This window comes from Notolabrus celidotus, chromosome 21 (genome assembly GCF_009762535.1).
Source record: "Notolabrus celidotus isolate fNotCel1 chromosome 21, fNotCel1.pri, whole genome shotgun sequence".
Lineage (NCBI taxonomy): Eukaryota > Metazoa > Chordata > Actinopteri > Labriformes > Labridae > Notolabrus > Notolabrus celidotus.
In genome coordinates this window covers 4,031,770-4,050,273 of record NC_048292.1, presented here as the reverse complement: position 1 = coordinate 4,050,273, position 18,504 = coordinate 4,031,770, and the positions used below count along the sequence as shown (strand labels likewise).

Sequence of the window (18,504 nt, the reverse complement as noted above, 5' to 3'; positions counted from 1 at the left end):
GGCATCGTAAGCCTTTTTAAACAAATATTCATGAACACTGTGTCACATGATCTCTCTGCTGGCACGTCTGAGTCTTTTCTTCTGCTTAATTTGAAGCCTTTGAATAATAAAATGGTGGTTTAATTTCAATTGTTTTTACTGTAATGAAGTTAAATGTCATCATTTTTAAGAATGGAAGCATATTTGAGTTCTTAATAGTGAACAACTCAATACTCTATTAACTAGCATCCCTAGTTTGTGCAGGTGATTATATACCATAAGCTCAATTATTATAACTTACCTATTTGCTTTGTCTCTTCTATAAGCCATAATTACTTACCCAATTTTGTGTTGCCTTGTTTGTTAAAAACTTACGCCCTGCATAGTTCACCAAAGTTTATGGGTTTGACAATTTTAAGTTCATCCCTGTGCATCAAGCAGCACTAAACGGGCCCTCGCAACTTCTCGCACATTGGGGTGTGGAGCCCACCAGTGTGTGGTAAAAGTCAGGGTGCTCAGCAGTTGCACAGTTTGTTGCTGCTGTGGTGTCTTCAAGACACTTATCAGCTGTTTATGATGTGCATCTCTCACTCTGAGTCTGAGGGACAGCTGTCAGCACCATGGACAGCGACACTAACATGCATCCCGAAGCTCGAGAATAGTGTTGTTTACCGTCGTTATCCTTGATTGACTTGACTGAGAGGTGGGAACACATAGCTGTTGGCTAGGAGGCTCAAACTCCGCCTCTTTACCTCACACTAAGTTTGGTTGAGTTCAGCATTACCAATATGGCTCCCACCGACGATTGGCTTCAAAACAGCGCTTCAGAAACAGATGGGTGATATCACGGATACTACATCCATTATTTATACAGTCTATGGTACAGACCTCCACCATTGTTGTTGACAAAGTGGTATAAGAAGTCCCGCCTCTTCTTGATTCTGATTGGTCAGTAAGAAGTGGCATTGACGAGTGCGGCAACCTGAAGCTGAGGGTGCTGAGAATGCAGAGTGCTCAAATACTGAACTGCAGTTGATTGAATAGAAAACAAGTGCAGCTAGTGACCCTCTATTTTTCCACTGTAGAGGGTCATTGATCCACTCAGACATGTGTCCTAAAACCTCCTGGATCCTTCTGACGTAAAAGATGCTGACACTTTTGTTTTTCAACACAGAAGTCAAAAATTGGTCGTGATATCTGAGAGAAAATTTAAAACAGTTTGATGGATCTTGATGAGTTACTTTCTGTTTCTCTCTGAGTAACCTGGTGTTGGTTTTGAGGTCATCATGACAACATATTCAATCACTTTAATGAAAGATTGTCCTTGCAGGAGTTTCGCGGTTTTTCTATCGACGGGCTCAGCCTTCCTCTGGGGAAATCATTTCTTCTTCACGGGAAAGTTCTCACACAATTTTTTCTGTGTGCACGAGTGTGTGTGTGTGTGTGTGTGTCCATGTGTTTGTATTCACCCGTGTGCAAGGGCAGGTCAGAGTTTACTATGAACTGACATACACACACTTACATACACACACAGACATGTTCCCAAGGATCCCAAGATCCTACGGGAGAGGGTTTTTATTTGCAGTGTCCTTGAAGGTGACGGGTACCCCGAGGGGCCGACAGACACAGACAGGGCGTGTTAATATGTGTAGAAGGGGTCATCTTAGGTTACACGACCATGCCTACCATCCTTGGCGTCTCCTCAGTGTCCGACCAATCACAGCCAAGGACTCAGTGATGCAGTGCTCCTCTTACTGGAGGGATTCCTAAGAACTGCTGCGTGACGATGCTGGCTTAAACAGCCCTGAGTCTCGCTTGTCTCTGTCACACGTCCCCCCCCCTCTCCTCCCCTCCTCCTCCCCCTCCTCCCTTCATCAGCCCCCAGGTTTTCTCTCTCCCTGCCTTTCACAAGTCTCATCTGCCGCTCGTGTTTGAACAGAAGATGATCTAGCGCCATCCACACTGCTCCCACAAGACTGGCTACACAGACGGCAGACAGAGTCATCATCCAGCCCCCCCTCTCTCCTCCAAACCAGACTCCACCTCTCCCTCTCTCACTCTCTCTCTCTTTCCCTCTCTCTCCCCAAGACTCCCCTCTCCCACTCCAGATGAGCGTGCCTCCTCGTCAGGGCGAGCAGGTTTGGAGCTGAAGGTGTTGCCAGGTAAGGGCGCTCACTTCCTTTGCACAGAACTTACAAAGAACTGTGTGTCTCTTGTTGCTTTTGTGGGTGTGGTTTCGTGGCAGGGTGGATGTGTGTTGATGTATCTGTGTCTAGGCGACTGAATCAGGGAGGGGTGGGTGCTTTGAGAGGTGCCACAGGGGAAGTACACTTTGCTACAACTCCCATGCTTTGTGGCCCCAATTTTTGGCGCTGTTTTTCGGTGCCATGTGCACCACGGCCGCTTCTTCGCTGAAACTACTGAAGCTACAGGGTGGAGCGCAGCTGACGATAGCACAACATATAGAGAATGTCTCTGGTTGCGAGGGGAGACCAGAGTGTGGATGTGTGGGCAGATGGATGGAGAGAGGGAGAGGTAGAGGGGAGGGGAGAGGAGGGGAGGGAATGGAGACGGAAGACGAGCAGCTGCTTTCATCCCATGGAAGCTAATCCCTCCGTTTGTTCACCTCTCTCCATCAGATAAAAACGCGGGGCTGGTTGTTGCTCCGGTGCCCTGTCTTTTCTCTCCACCATCCTTCAATTGTGATGGGTTTATCTTAGGCGGGGAGGAAAGAAGCATCCTATTGATTCGGAAATGAGCTGTAATTCCATTTGAAAAGGGAACAAGGCATCCCTCTCTGTCTGTGACTTTTCCCCGTGCGTGCTTTTGTTCTTCACTGTACCTTGTGTGCTGATAATCTGTTTTACAAACTCGCTTCTGATAATGAAATCCTGCTTAGGTCGCAGTCTTTAAGCGTATACAGTGAGTGATTTAATTCAATTATAAAGCCACTTGAGTTCCATATGTTTCCAATATATCTGCTGTTGTTGTGTTGAGTAGGAAAGCCCTCTCTCTTGCTCTAAAGGAGGCTTATCATTTCCCACAGGTGAACCGAAAGAGTGCCAAACAGATACCGCACAGAGCACATGCAACTGATGTCTCCAGGCTCTCTGCAAACATGTCAAGCATATCCATAGTGATCGCAGCGCCGCTCGGCTCACAAATAAGGGCATCATTAGAAAGACGGGTGGCCTATCACCTCCCGCCTGCTCCCGGATTACCTAATATCTCAGGAGGCAGGAGCAGCCAATGCAATGGGAGGAAACGCAGAAGGAGGAGGAGGGGGGAGTTAGGGTTTCTCAGGTGTTGCTGTTCAGCCTAGCGCTTGAAATACATCAGGCAGGAAGCTCCCGTGTGTCAAACTGTTACCAGGTGACAGAGAGAGTGTGAGCAGAGGCAGCACGGCACGCTTCCCCCCCACCACTACCCCCCCACCCAGGTCTAAATGACCACTCAGCTCATTTCCCAAGGCAGAGCTTGTGTTTACATACTCGCTGGGAGCTTCTGCAGATGCTCCATTTCATAAGCACTAACTGAATCAGACAGGCTGAGGCTGTGTCTGCCCTGATGGATGCTGTGTGTGGACTGTTGGCTGGTTATAGCTTTTTGAAACACCTAGAGAGTGTGTTTCATGGTGGTGGTTTTAGAGTAACCCTGACTGAAGTGAGCGAAATATTAATCTGGTATTTCCAACAAATGCTGAGTGTGACAGAATCCTGGTAGCACATCCTAGCAGACCATTTTTCTATGGATAGATTAAACATCCTGTCACACAGTAGAAATACACCTGGCTTACAACCAAGTCCCAAAGAGTGTTAGCATTGATGTTCATGTCAGCTCAGCTAGCAGTCCCCTCACCAGACCAGCCTTTGTTGCCCTAAAAAAAGACATGGTGTTTAACTTGAAACTGCTCCATTTGGTACATTTACTGGTTTTAATCACCAGCAGCCTGTTGCATCAGCTGTGCGTAAGTTCAAACGTAGCCTAGTTTGAACATCATTTCTCATTTAGGATGAGTTTACACTCTACTAACGTTTTGGGCGTTGCATGAGCTGAGATAGTTCCAGCAAAAGAAAAAAAATTAGATCCTTTTGAAAAATATGATGACTAAGATTTGCACTCCCGACGATTAACGTATGTTGTAATTGATAATTTCACCAGTGGATGTCACTGTTATTATACCGTAGATTAAGGATTTAGACTATAGTTATCACCTTGTTATGACACTTTATCATGATTGACATAACTTTTGTTGTTGTTCTGCGACAGTAGTGGCAGTTTGCAGAAGTTCATTTCAGCCGTAGGTCAGTTACGAGACGATTAGGCACAAAAGATAACACATATAACAACTCCTGCATCAAAAGTGGTGCTTTCCTCTGATTGGCTGCTGGAAGTGTAAACGTCATATCTGCGACAGTTTTTGGTTAGTTTGGACGTTACGGTCTACTAGTTAAGATGAACCTTACGTCTCTGTGGTGCAACCAAACAATGACACAACTTAAGCTGCAAACGAACTAGTTTCGACGTATGGTTTAGTTAGGACTTTACACCCTAACTTTGGACACAACTTATGCACTACTGGTGCAACAGGCTGCAGGTTGTAGACTAATAATTTAATGTCTTCAACAGATTAAATCACCTGTGTTTATTTTGGAGAGAGGATTTCCTCTCATGAAACACCCGTTAGGAATGATGCAAAAAAGGACCACCAGCATCTAAACAAGCTGAGTTATTGTCACCAAAGATGAGCCATCATCAAATGATATATAGTGATTAATAACTATAGTTGATCATAATCTTCTCCATGCCCTCTGCTTTATCTGAAACTGCGATCTGAGTCTGGTGTCAGTGAAGCTCTCCAGTCTGTATTTCCTTCTTTGTCGTCTGTTCTTATTTACACCATGCATGAGAGAGCAGGGCTACATGTTGACCCTCAGACTAATCCAGAGTCTGCTCAGCTGTCACCCGAGGCGTCGCCATGTTTTATCAGGCTTGTTAAAGAGCCATTAATGAGAAGTACAGACCCAAAGTCCCGAGCCGGATGTCCGGGCAGCGCTAACCTTTCGTTTGGACCACGTTATCTCCATTGAACTTTTCAAAAAACCAAAGGCCGACAGGATTAAAGACCATCTGCCAGGACGACTTTGAACACGTCTGAAGTCTTTCAGTTATGATCAGTTCATTAGAGGAGGGGAAGAAGTGAGAGGAGGAGAAGTGAAAAGGAGGCGTAGGACAGATAACGAGACGGTGTTTGTTTCTGCTCCGGAAAGCAAAACAACATGGAGGATATAAATAACATCTCTTTTATGATTTGACCTCGTGATGCCATTTGGTAGTGGGCACATGTGAGGAGGGCTGTGCTCAGATCAGTGACACTGTCATCACAACCACTGACTCACGCTGGTGGAGGTGGATACCTGAGGACTAATTCATCTTGCTAAGAATGCACTTCCCTGAAATCATCTCCAGTGAAGTCATTACTGCTAGCTTACTGTACAAGTGATACCTGCTGGTGAGCACGTGTCATCATTTTCAGTGTTGTTGTTGTGCAGATGAACCGTGCCTTAGGTTCATGCTCCTTGGAGAGAGTCCTCCTTTCCTCACTCCTCCTCGTTTGAGTCGATTGATTTTATTGATTTATTCTCATCAATTTCTTTCCACTTTATACCTTGTAACAGTCGACTTGACTTGATCTCTTGTCGATGACATACGCTATGATCAATCCACACACATGGAATACACATATACTCAAGCTGTATTGAGAGAGCTGAACAGAAACTCAACTTCATTCTTATAAAATTAATGACAATACAAGGGGAACATTTTGAGCTGGGAAAGCTTTTACTCTATGAGACATTTCAGGAAGGATGGCTAAGCAAAGTAGACAAGAAACCTCAGATACCCCTTTTCGACCAATGCGAACCTGGTTCTAGTTCCGGCTGGTGGTTACGCTGGTTCGGAGCTGGTTCAACCAACACGGTGCCGAGTTGAAAACCAACTCGGCACCAGTTTATTTTTCCATCCGCACAACCGCATGGAAGAGCTACGTCGTGACATTACTTCTACGTGACCGCTTTTCCCAGCAGACCTAGTGCGAACTTTCCATCACAATAACAACGATGGCGGACAATGTAACTTATCCAACTTTACCAAAACTTCTGTGCTACTCGTCATGCTTTACATGGACGGCCACTTCACCCCCCCACTCGTGTAAGCGGTTTCCGGTTCTAGACCATTGGTTCCCAAACTTTCAGGCCGCAACCCCCCAAATATAGGTGCCAAAGACTCACTGTCCGTGCATGTAATTAAATGTTGCTTCATACTACATTTAGCTGGTCTGCAGAAAACCTACTGCTACTGATGCTTTTGTAATATTTTCATCAATGGGTAAAATATGCTATTTTAGATTGCTTAGTGTCTCCCGACCCCCACTTTGGGAACCCCTGTTGTAGACCAGCACAGAGTTGGTGCTGCTCTGGAACCTGTTTTCCTGGCCCGGAGCCGGTTCTCTCGCATTCAAAACACAAAAAACGGTTCTCAATTGAGCTCCAAACCGGCCCTGAAACTGCCTTGATGGAAAAGGGGTAAGAAAAGACACATACATGTTCAAAAAGCAACCCAAAAATGTACTCTTCTGTCAGTCAACTCAGTCATATAACTTATTTTACCGCAGCATCTCTCGGTGTAAAGCTGCTGAGCTTCAGAAAGCAGGACTGGGACCTCTCCTCACAAAACAGCAGAGCTAAGAGTGTTTTCCAAAGCTTTATTGGTTTGCAACAAAAGCTCATTCTTCCATCTGTAAGCAGCTGCATTTAAATTCATATTCAGCAGCAGCCTGGTCAAAACAATCGCTGTTAAGTCACAGATAGTTGGAAAGGATGAGCGCCACAGCCTGAACAATGTCTAATGAAGCCAGTAAAGAGAAACATGAGGCTGTGTTGGATGCTGTCTGTCTGCAGATTCAACAACAGGCTGCTTTAATCAAATACATTAAGAATGGTTACAATGACATCATGTAACAATGACTTCACACAGGTTGTTTTCACATTTAAGAACCCATCGTATTATGTGCAGCCATTCGTACCAAACATAACATGTACAAAGTGTTGTTAAAGAGACTTAAAGAGAGAGAGAGAGCGTGATGTACAGAGGCTATTCTGGGTCTTCACATTGAGCCATGGTGGGAGAGAAAGGGCGTTTTATTGTGAAAGGTGAGGACAAGAAACTGATTGTACGGTGAAACTTCCCTCCAGCCTGAGAGCTGTAATTTTAAAATCCCTTCAGGGGGAAATTGCTTTTGCCCTCCCACAATTTTTTAATATCCTGATTCATACTTAGCGCTGCTAAAACGCATCATCTACCCCGAGCATTTCTCCCACCGATGCCTGGAGGTGCTTTGTTGGGGAAGTTATTAGAGATTAATACCATCTGGGTGTGTGGGACCGCTGAGGGACACGAGCCTTGCCCCCGTGTGCTCCACATCTGTCCTCATGAGTCCCCAGCCTCGCCTGTACATAGTGGGCGATACATCCCCCTTTGCCTAATGAAAGAGTAGATTAATTATTACTGAAGGGCACGCAGCATAAAAAAGAGGCCCTGGAGGACATTTATGACGTTACTTGAATGTAATGAGGTGTCAAAAAAACAAAAGAGGCCGTCCTCTGACTCCTGTGCTTACCTGAGAGGCCTGTGTTCTTCTCGGATTCTTTAAATACATCTTTTTTTAAACCCTGAGGGCGTTGAGCATCACATGTTGTCTCTCCTGTTCGGTGCCTGGGAAGTGCAATGCAAATTTGGAGATAAATTTACGTTTTGGAAAACATTTTACATTTTATAAAACATTACATTAGAAAAACAGTTGTACATTTAAAATCAGAAACACATGTAAAGAGACAGAACAATTTTACCAGTCCCTTAAATAAATTTACAAACGACAGATTCTGACAGAAAATGAATGTACCAAATACAGGAAGTGTTTCAGAAGTGATGGAGTGAGCGGTTTGATTTGGCGGAGAGAAACGGACTGTCCTGCCAACCACAGGTCATTCTGATGTGTCCTTTCAAAATAAAAGCTAAATGAAATTTTTAAAAAGAGCGATAATCCTGGATATTTTCAGTCAGAGTTATGAACAAAATGCCAGTTTCTATTTCAGACTATTAGTCTGAATTAAAATGAGTCGGTGGAAACTGGGATTCTTTGATTGAAAATATCCTGGATTATCACCGTTTTTTCAAATTTTGTGAGTAAAAATGTTCTGTCTCTTTAAAAGTCTTTCTGATTTTGTAAATTTCTTTTCTTAATTTGTCTCCAACTTTGTAAAAGTGTTTCATCCTTTGTAAATTTGCATTGCACTTCTCAGCTACTCTTTCCTGATGCTTGATCTCGTCTGCTGAAATCCAACCATCGTTTTGCAGCTTGATGAAGTTCAGGAACGAGAGGTTGTTGGTAAGGATTATGCTGAAAGAAGAAGACAAGCATTGCTGTTTTTTGGGTGAAAGAAAAGAGCTTTTTGGTTGAAATCATATCCATAAAATTTATCCCAAACGGCAACCTCCGGCTGCGAGAATTGAAGCCAATGCGGAAGTGTTAAAAACTGCAGTTCCTCGGGTGTCCACTTGAGGCTGGCTACAGAAGTACTGAAAACCACATACACACCCATTCAAAGAGGCCGATCTTCACAGCAGAAATAAACATGTTTATTGCCTTGTACAAAAGGCTGAATACCTCATTTCTCAATCGGCACACACTGTATGGGAGTGAATTTTTTCATGATGCGGCAATTTCTAAGATGTTAAGATAATGAGTTTTCCAACGAGAGGCACAGCTGACTTGATTGACAGGCAGGAACACTGTAGCTACTCGCTAGGAGGCTCAAAGCCCGCCTCTTTAATTCATATTTGCTCGACAGCAGTTATGTTGAGTTTAGCATTTTCAATATGACTCCCGCCGATGATTGGCTCCAAACAGCGCTTCAGAAACCGATGGGTGACGTCACAGATACTATGTCCATTATTTATAAAAGTCTGTGGTCACAAGATGACATTTTTATTCCTTCAGTATCTTGCAGGAATCCAGTTTCTGAAGACACATGTGTGCATTCTTTAATGCGCCTTCTCAGTGGAGGAAGTGCCCTCTTACCTCCAGGGTAATGTCAGTAATAACCTCACCAACTGCTGTTCTTTGTGTAATTGTCTATTTGGCTCACATTGTTCGTCCCTTTTTTGTCTGCAATGATTTGATTAGAGGTGCTCCACTCCGGTCCCCTGTTGATTTAGCCACTCTGTATTGACAGTGTAAGTGTCAGCATGGAGACCAGCCTAGAATCCAAATTACCGCTGTCTGTTCTTCATTTCACATTCATGAGTTTGGAAAGTGTAAAACAGCTGCTGTACTTTGAGGGAAATTAACTCATCTGGACCGGGTATCACAAAGGCGAAACGCATCAATTTGAGCACAATGACACATTTACAGCTCAAACGGCACGCTGAGTCTCAGCTCAGGCGGAACAATCTTATTGTGTTTTACAGCTTTTCACATTTCTTCCCAAAATATGTCGGCGCAATGAGACGCAGCAAAGAGGGGAGGAAACTATCTCCAAGTTAGACGCCTCTCGGCCTCGCTACAGTGCCCTCGCTACTTCTGGGGCGCCCTCGGAGGATGCATGAGTCATAAAGCAACACGACACCCGGCAGTGTGTGCACGATACAGTGGCATGATGGGATAAAAAAAAGCAATTAAAATCAGTGTCACCCTGCACCACCCTGTCCATGACACGGGGGACCTTGGTGGATTTAAAAGTGTATCGCCGTAATTTTCAGCATGTGCCGGGAAGCACGGCGACTTGTCACATATTTTTCAACTCGTCACCTCGTTTATTTCCTGTCTCCCCGTCAGCTGAGTGGACTGAAGAGAGCAGCAAGTGAGTCACATGGTGGGATTGTTTTGCTCTCAATCAAGGTCATTGAATGCATCATGGCTGAGTTAAAGGAATAAAAAGCAGCGCTACAGCCTTAATATTCTCAAGTGACCCTCAGTGCAGATGATTCAAGTCTTCTGTGTGATATTAAAAGACAGAATGTAACATTATCCATCTACAGTGAGTCCCTGCCCCCCCCTCTCTCCCACCCTCCTTCCCTTACACATAAAGAAAGCGTTCCTCCCTCCTTTTTTCACTCCACCTTTCTCATCTCGATCCCCACCGTCCATCCGTTCTCCTTTACCATTAACTTGAACTGCGTGCGTGCGTGCCCTCCTCTGCCGACCGCTGAGATTTTGCCTCTGATGCAAACATCCTTGTTTGTCGCCATGGCAACCAAGTCTCCCCTGCCTGCTGTAGGTTGTCATGCCAGCCGCCTCCCCCGTGCTCTTCCTCACCCATTAGCACCGTACTGTAGATGACACGTGCTCGCGCTGTACACCGCTCTACTGTCTGGTTATCCTCATGATCTGCTCTCATTATGTCACACACACACACACACACAATCACACACACACATACACATACACCTATTGCCCTCCAGTCTCTTTAAGGTGTGTGTTTTTTTATTTTCAACACTGTTGCATATTCCTACATCCTCAACTACAGGAATGTTCCTACTCGAGCAATCTGCCGACACACAGTCAGGGTCAATTGCTGAAATAATAGCACAACTGGAGAAAGTACAGAGACGTGAAAAAGAACAGCGAGTGGCCTCAATTTCCACTCCTATTGTTGACTCTCCCCTCGACCCACCTCCTTCTTTTCATCCGTTAAAACTGGAGCAGTCTGACATGTTGGGGGCTCCTGTGAAGGATGATGCAGATGTGGAGGCACACAGGTCCCTGCTGTGCAGAGTTCAGCGTCAGAGCCGAGTCGAAAACATGTCCTCCCATTCACACCAGGAATGGGAAATGATTTTCGAATATTCGTTCACTTTGTAAAAATCAAAGAGTTATTTGGAATATTTTCTCATTTTAAAAGTAAAATTGGGGCGCTGTTGGTCTAGCGGTCTAAACGCCCCACACAGAAGCAGCAGTCCTCTTTGCAGAGGTCGCCGGTTCGAATCCCGTCCTATGACCATTTCCTTCATGTCTTCCCCCGCTCTCTACTCCCTACATTTCCTGTCTCTCTTCAGCTGTCCTATCAAATGAAGGCAAAAAGTCAAAAGTACACTTTTCATTGTTTTTACAGGGGCCTGGCTGTAATACAGTATTCCCGTCAGATGGCGGTTATAGAGCGTCTTAAAGCTGTTTGCTAACCGCATCAAACAACAGAAGAAGAAGAATGCTAACTGCATTAGATAGCAAAAGAAGAAGAAAACATACGCAACAGTCACACAATTTTCTCCGTTTCTGGATCTAACTACTACACACTAATTTCCAGAGACTGAGCATGTAAACACACACGCCACCCATAGACTGTATAAATAACTGACATCGTATCCGTGACGTCACCCATCTGTTTCTGAAGCGCTGTTTTGAGGCCAATTGTCGGCGGCAGCCATATTGGAAATGCTGAACTCAACATAACTGCTGTCGAGTGATTGTGACGTAAAGAGGCGGGCTTTGAGCCTCCTAGCCAACAGCTACAGTGTTCCCGCCTGTCAATTAAGTCAGCTGTGCCTCTCGTAATGTAAAACTCATAATCTGAATATCCTTGAAATTACCGCGTTATGAAAAAATCCACCCCTTGTACAGTGTGTGCCGATCGAGAAATGAGCTATCCAGACTACACTCGTCTTTTGTACCAGGCTGTAAACATGTTTATTTCTGCTGTAAAGATCGGCTTTTTTGAATTGGTGTGTATGTGGTTTCCGGTACTTTCGGAGCCCGCCTCTAGTGGATCCTCGATGAACTGCAGTTTTTAGCTCTTCCGCATTGGACTCCAGAGACCAGAGGTTGCCGCTTGATTACAACCATTGTCCATCCCCAGTCCTTGCTGTGCAGAGTTCAGTCTCATGGCTGAATCACAAACATGTCCTCCCATTCCCACCAAAAAACACTCATTACCACAGCCCCACAGGGGATAATAACCAGGCATCTGCTTAAATTTGATATAAAGCTGGCGTACTGCTTCGTCTGGGGTCCCTGATAGTGGAAGAATGATTGTGCTGTCTTAAGCCGTTTGACTCCTGCACTCAGCTGAAACATTTAAAGCAAACCCTGCATGGTTATTCACACCAGAGGGTTCACAAAGAAAGAGCCTCGGGGTAAACCTGAGAATGTTTGAGAGGATGATTACCTTTATTTACTGCTCACTCTGTAACACTATCAGGATAATGAAGGACTTTTCCCCCCCTCCGCTCGATAGGTTGGACTTAAGTCAGGAGCAGCCATTTTGCTGCTGGTGAAATTTCCAAGATTACATTTGCTGTTCCTTATCTCCTAAATTAACTCATTACCTTGACATCCTGCGTTCCCTCCCTGGGAACACGTTGGCCTTGAATTTATAATGAAACATGGCTGTCCACCTCGTATACCATGTGCACGGCGCTATACACACAGCGCAAGACATGTTCTTGCCATTGATTTTGACTCCAGAGCCAGATGAATAACCTTGAAGAGTGAGGGGAGAAAAAATGAGAAAAAGACAGGAGCTCAAGAGCCGGGGCGAAAATAGAACGCCTCCTGTGTTTCTGTGTTTCTGCTCTGAAATGAAATTCTATCACACCAGCAGCGTGCGTTTTTTGTTTCTTAGCCTGACAGCAAAATCTTCAAAGCCTTCCCTGAGAAATTGGCCTGTTTCCATTCAGATAAATGAAGAGAAGTGTGCATGTGTTGTAGCTGAGGAGTGTGTCAAGGTAATAAAGTGCTGCGGGCCAAGAAATTGGTGTTCAAAATTTTTCTTTTGGATATATCTGCTGCAGCATCTCAAGAATGCTCAAGGGATTCAAAGCAAACAAGACTTCCCCGTAAAGTCAGCTGTGGCTGCTCTCTAAATTGGGTTCAATCAGACCAACTAGACCCGGCATTCCAGTCCCGTCAATCACAGCCTTTCCTTGATGCTTACTCTAATTGCATATGCAAATTGTCTGAGATTATGAATTTGCAGCCGCTGTAGGGTTTGGTGATTGCACATCGCGATAACGACAGATTTCCTCACATTCATTTCTTAATGAAGAGGCAGCCTCTCACCACGGCAGATTATGCATGCACTGTGCATTGCAAAACAAACTCTGGAAGGCAGCCACCATTATCAACAAGTATGCCAATTAAAAGTTACCCAGGCTGAATATTAGTCAACCTTAATGGGACCAACAAAAGAAAATGATATGAAGGCTGATCACATCTTGATCCTTTGATGAACCTGAGTAACTGTGAAATCATCTCCAGTAAGATATATTGATGTTTAGTTTGCTTTGAGCACCAAGCAGAGGTTCACTCTCTTGTATCAGGTTAGAGACGGTGCAAGGACTAAGTGAGAATTTATTTCATGATTGTTAAATAGACTTCTTAATTTCCACACAAGTTTCTGTTTTATCTTCATCTCTCACTTTGGATTAAGTTTGGTCTCTAGTGAAGTGTTTGGAAAGCAGAGAGTGAAAGTTGAGAGGGATGACGTTGGGAATCGATTGGTTTATTTAAACTCAAAGCCAGTGTGGGTGCAAGAAGATGAAAGAGGTGATTCCAACCAAAAAGCAAGTTGGTAAAATGTTTGAGAAGAGTCGCGACACAAGCAGCTGAAAGGAAACTCGATGTCATCAGTCAGGACTCAAGTCAGGGTTCAAAGATACACTAACAAGCTCAGGGAGCTGAGAGCCTTTGAAAAGCACCAAGAGCAACACATTAGTTCAGAGACATGAACTACAAAAGCTAAACTTTCCTCAGGAGGCAACACACTAACCGTTTAACAACAACTGAGCTTACGATCCAATCCGCTGCAGACCGGCTCCGTGCTCTCTCATCCGGAGCAGGACCACCAGACAGCTGGAGTCATGTGAGCGAGGTTTTCCCACAGTAATCACTGAATCAAGGATTCTCCTCCTCCTCTCCTCCTCCATGTTGTCTTTCTGGTCCTCTGAAAACCTCTGACCTGTTGACTCCACGCCTGGCTCCGCTCATCATGACGGTTTGTTGTTGTAGTTAAGTGAAATACGATCTGGTGTATCTGATCTGGAGGACTCCGACCTGCCGGATCAGAGACGCAGCGGAGCGGATCCAGTGGAAGTTAACACATTGACTAGAATAGAACCCTATCAGTTCTGCTGCTGTGACGGATCGGAGACAGACCGGACACAGATCTGGTGGAATTTTTGCCATAAGACAGAAAAACACATTTGTCTCATAAAGAGAAGTTCTGAAAATTAGATTCCTACTAGCTGCCTAGTCTAAAGGTAAGAACCTTTTATTCAACATAGCTGAACACAATATCACAAAGTCTTTGTTGAAATGAAGCCAAATTGGTCCATAAAGTGTGGCTAACACTAGCATAGTTAACGTCCTCATGCCTGTGCTGGTTCCTCATTGCTCTGTTGGAGTGGTTATATGTCAGTTTAACCAGACACAGCCTACATACAACTTTATCTCCATTTACTAGACCAACATACTGACAAACCACGTTGTGCTACGAGACGACATCATCACCTGTGCTTGTTTACATCCAGGTAGTAGAGCTTTAGAGCATTATGGCAGCAACCCCAGGTAGTGGCCGGAGGCTGGACTGCAGCTGAGACACAACACGTGTCCAGCATTTCATACCTACAATAATACAGTTAGCGAGGATGGTGATGATGAACCATTTAGCTCACTAAACACGCACGTCTCTGGTCACATAGTACAACCAAGTGGCCACACTGTCCAGATAGCATGCAGAACAAGAGCTACAATTTCCTCTTCTGATTTTAGAAACACTTTTTAGAAGCAATTAAAGTGACACACTTTCAGCGTATTTCACCTTATGTGCATCTGCTCTAACTCTTGGGACCAACATCAGGAGAATGTTTGTAGAGAGCAGACCGTATTGATTTTTACACATGTAAGCACACCGTGGAGGAACTAGCCTCAGGATAGATTTATATTTGAAGCCAGACAATGCTCAAGTCTGTAGGCATACAACATGGCAACACTGACCGATTAAAGAGATCAATGTTGAACATCTCAAAACAGACAGTTACACAATGTAAAGCACAAAGGTACACGGTTTGAACGGTGGGTTCAGTCTCTGCTCTCTCTGCCTCAGTGACGGTTTGTGACAAATACAAGTTTTTATTTTTGATCATCAATATCTTCAGAAAAAGCTGTTGCACCGTCAGTAGCAGTAAGCAGACAAACTTCCCTTTCAGAGCCTCACTACAACACAAAAACATCCTCACCTAGCTAAGCCCTGCAGCACCTCTGGACCTGCTCACAGATTATAAGAAGCTTCAATCAATAACTCTGCGGCCCAGCCTCCCACTCTGGCTGGTTGACCCCGTTAAGAGCCCCCTGTGGGTGCTGAGACCAGACAAGCACAAAGAAATGTTTCTGCTCCGCCTGTGGACCTGTCCACTTGTTGTTTGATATCAATAGGAAACTTTTATTAAACCATAAAGACGACTTCCTCTGTGTGCTGCTGTTAGTAATGATCAACCAGGGGAGCTTTAGCAGTGCAATGAGGCATCCCAGCCACTAGATCCTGCTGCAACCTGAAGTCTGTCTGTCTCTCTGGAGACTCAGACGTGACGTTCGAGTCCTCTGAGAGCCAAGGCAGTGTTGCATAACAGACTCTCACAAACAACACCTTCATCTGTTCATCTGTAAATACAGAAGAATTAGACAAGGATAGGAGGCTCAGAGAGACTCCGCAGAGGAAAGCAGCTCCAGTCCCAACCTGTTTATCTCTGAAGTGGAAAAAAACAAGACATGATGTGTTTATGTGTTAAGAGTTTTACTTTGAAGTGGCCACACTTTACCTTTTTCAAGAAGCGCTTCAAGTTGTTCACCTTTTGAATGTTTCTTTCCATCCTAAGACCATCACACTCTGTTTAAACCTAACGGCCAAATTACACCGGATCCGTGTCCAGTCCATCTCTGATCCATCTCAGCACCAGATCTGGTAGATTTCTCTTCTAGTCAATGTGTTAACTTCCACTGGATCCGCTCCGTTGCGTTCCGGCTGCGTCTCTGATCCGGAAGGTCAGAGCCCCATCACAGAGGTCGTGTGGTTTGACTCTGGTTATGTATTGTAGTCTTATTTGGACAGGAAGGTCTTGAGGTGGTTTTTGAATGATTGAAGTGAGTCAGAGTTGTAGATGTGTGAAGGGAGGGAGTTCCAAAGAGCCAGGGAAGCAATGGAAAAGGTCCTGTCCCCCAAGGTGCAGTGCTTGGTCTTGGTGATAGGGGACAGGAGGTTGGCATCTGATGATCTGAGGCGGTGAGATGGGGAGTGACGTTTGAGGAGGCCAATCAGGTATTAGGGGGTGAGGTTATTGAGGGCTTTGTAGGTGATGAGCAGGATCTTGAGGTGGATTCGGTGCTGTATGGGGAGCCAGTAGAGTTGCTGAAGGATGGGTGTGATGTGAGCTCTGGAGCGTGAGGGTCTGAGGAACCGGGCAGCTGAATTCTGGACATATTGGAGTTTTTGGAGGTCAGTGGAGGGGAGGCCATAAAGGATGCTGTTGCAGTTGTCCAGTCTGGAGGTTATGAAGGCGTGTATGAGTGTTTCGGCATCAGAGGAGGAGAGAGAGGAGAGAGAGGATCTGATGCATGCAATGTTGCAGAGGTGGAAGAAGGATGTTTTGGTGACGTTTCTAATGTGTTATTGAAGGAGAGAGTGGGGTCAAGGATGATGCCTAGGTTACGGACTACTGGGGAGGGTGTGACTGTGTGGTTGTCGATGCTCAGTACCGTGGGAAAACCTCCGTCTCGTGACTCCAGCTGTCTGGCGGTCCTGCTCCGTGCTGCGTTCTGAAAACACAACAGGGGGGTGTTGAAGGACGAGAGAGCAAGGAGCCGGACCACAGCGGATCTGGTGGAAGTTTCAGGGTAAAACTTCTCAATGCTCCGTCTCTCTCTTTTTTAAAGACACTCTTTATTTTGGTTTGTTTTTAGAGGAAGAGGTCCAGATAATCAGCAACTAATTAAATATCTCAGTTTAGTTTTGAGTGTCTGGTGGACAAGCTGTTGACACACTCATTCTTACATTCCTGTCTCTTCTTAATTGGCTTCAGTCCCGCTCTGCTGCACGAGGATTTCAATTTTGCTAACTCAAATTGCGTTAGAAATTGAAAAAGCAAAAACGGAGATACTCTACTGTGATGAACAATTTACTGCTGACCAGTCAAGCAGCACAGAATTAATTAGATATGTTGGGAATTTTATTTGGAGAAACTTGAACTCCCAGGATAGAGGTCTGTCATGCTGCTTGAGTATTGTTTTGCTCTCTCTCCTGCACACTTTTCCGTGCTGAGAACGTCATTGTGAGAAGCCGATAGCTGTCTCTTAGAAAATCATATCCTCTGTGGATAGAAGAAAAAAGCAAACCAGTTTCTGATTGCCCCCTGTATCCGTCAGGACTGTCACTCAATGGTGTTGTTCGTGTGTGTCTTTCTCTGTGTACAGTAAACACAGTCAGTGACTCATGACTCTGTCTCAGGCCTTGGGGTCATGATACATATTAACTGGCTCTCTATTTACCCTTCTATCTCCTGCTCCTCTTGGTTATCTCTCCCCCTTTTCAACATGGGTGTAACCGTCTCTCTGGATGCATACGGTGGAAAACACACTGTGTGTTTCCTTCTTAGATGTTAATTTGATGCTGTTTGCATGCTGGATGTTTTCCCCCAGAGTCATGATTACAGTTCTGTTTGAGTTAATGAAACACATGCCAGCCCAGTGCTAACATAACAGCCCAAATATTTATTAAATGTGGCCCAGATTCTTCAGATCAGGCGCTTTGCACAGTAACAAAAGAGCCAGCGACTCACACTAATGCCTCCCTGATTCTTGTGCTTTAAATCCTCCACATTAGCCAAATACTTAAGCCCATTTGATCCTGTAATGTTACATAAAACAGGATTTGGTGTTGTTCAGCGGCTTAAAGGGGCAGCGCCTCCTGTAATCTGATACAGCCAGTGAAACTAGTGTTTTAAATGTAGAATCGATATGTTGCTAAATACGCTTCGGGTCTTGGTGGAGTGCCAGGATGTGGATCAAAACGACACCCTCCCCTGTCGACAGAGAGAACTGGATGCTCGGTTTGTTGGTGTGTAGCTGTGCTTTGGACTTTTTCAACCTTGTGAGACGTCTGCAGGCCTTGAGACGCCGTCTGTCACAACAAGGGAGCGCGATGAGGGAATGTGATGTGTTCGGCTTGTTAATGATTGGAGGAAGAAATAGACTTTAAAATGCTGAAACTTCAAACATGCATTTGTCGTCTGTGGGTAACAAATGATGAAATAATTCCATATAGTGTAATATATGCACACAGATGGGTCCCCAATCATCCAAAGATACTGTATGAACAAGCAGGGGAACATAGTGAACGCAGATGCTTTTATGTAGGGCACGAGGGGGTCGTTCTTAGGTTGATGAAAATGATGTCATCCAGTGTAAAGCCTATGGGAGAT

At 44.8% G+C, this 18,504-nt stretch overlaps 1 protein-coding gene and 1 long non-coding RNA gene across 8 annotated transcripts in view; one reads left to right on the top strand and one right to left on the bottom strand.

Moving 5' to 3' along the window:
* The window catches only part of syt1a (synaptotagmin Ia), a 262,791-nt gene that overhangs the window by 20,281 nt on the left and 224,006 nt on the right, over positions 1 to 18,504 (top strand). For 6 of the 7 annotated variants that reach the window (XM_034673888.1, XM_034673889.1, XM_034673884.1 and 3 more), the window contains one exon: positions 2,068 to 2,141. The exons of the other annotated variant lie outside the window; for it this stretch is intronic. The gene's annotated coding sequence lies outside the window, so the exon portion shown is untranslated. The remainder of the gene's footprint in view (positions 1 to 2,067; positions 2,142 to 18,504) is intronic. 7 annotated transcript variants of the gene reach the window in all.
* On the bottom strand, positions 7,161 to 7,753 carry LOC117805217. Its single transcript, XR_004629371.1, has 2 exons — positions 7,658 to 7,753; positions 7,161 to 7,519 (listed from the first exon to the last, which is right to left on the bottom strand). It is a non-coding gene; the product is annotated as an uncharacterized LOC117805217 (long non-coding RNA).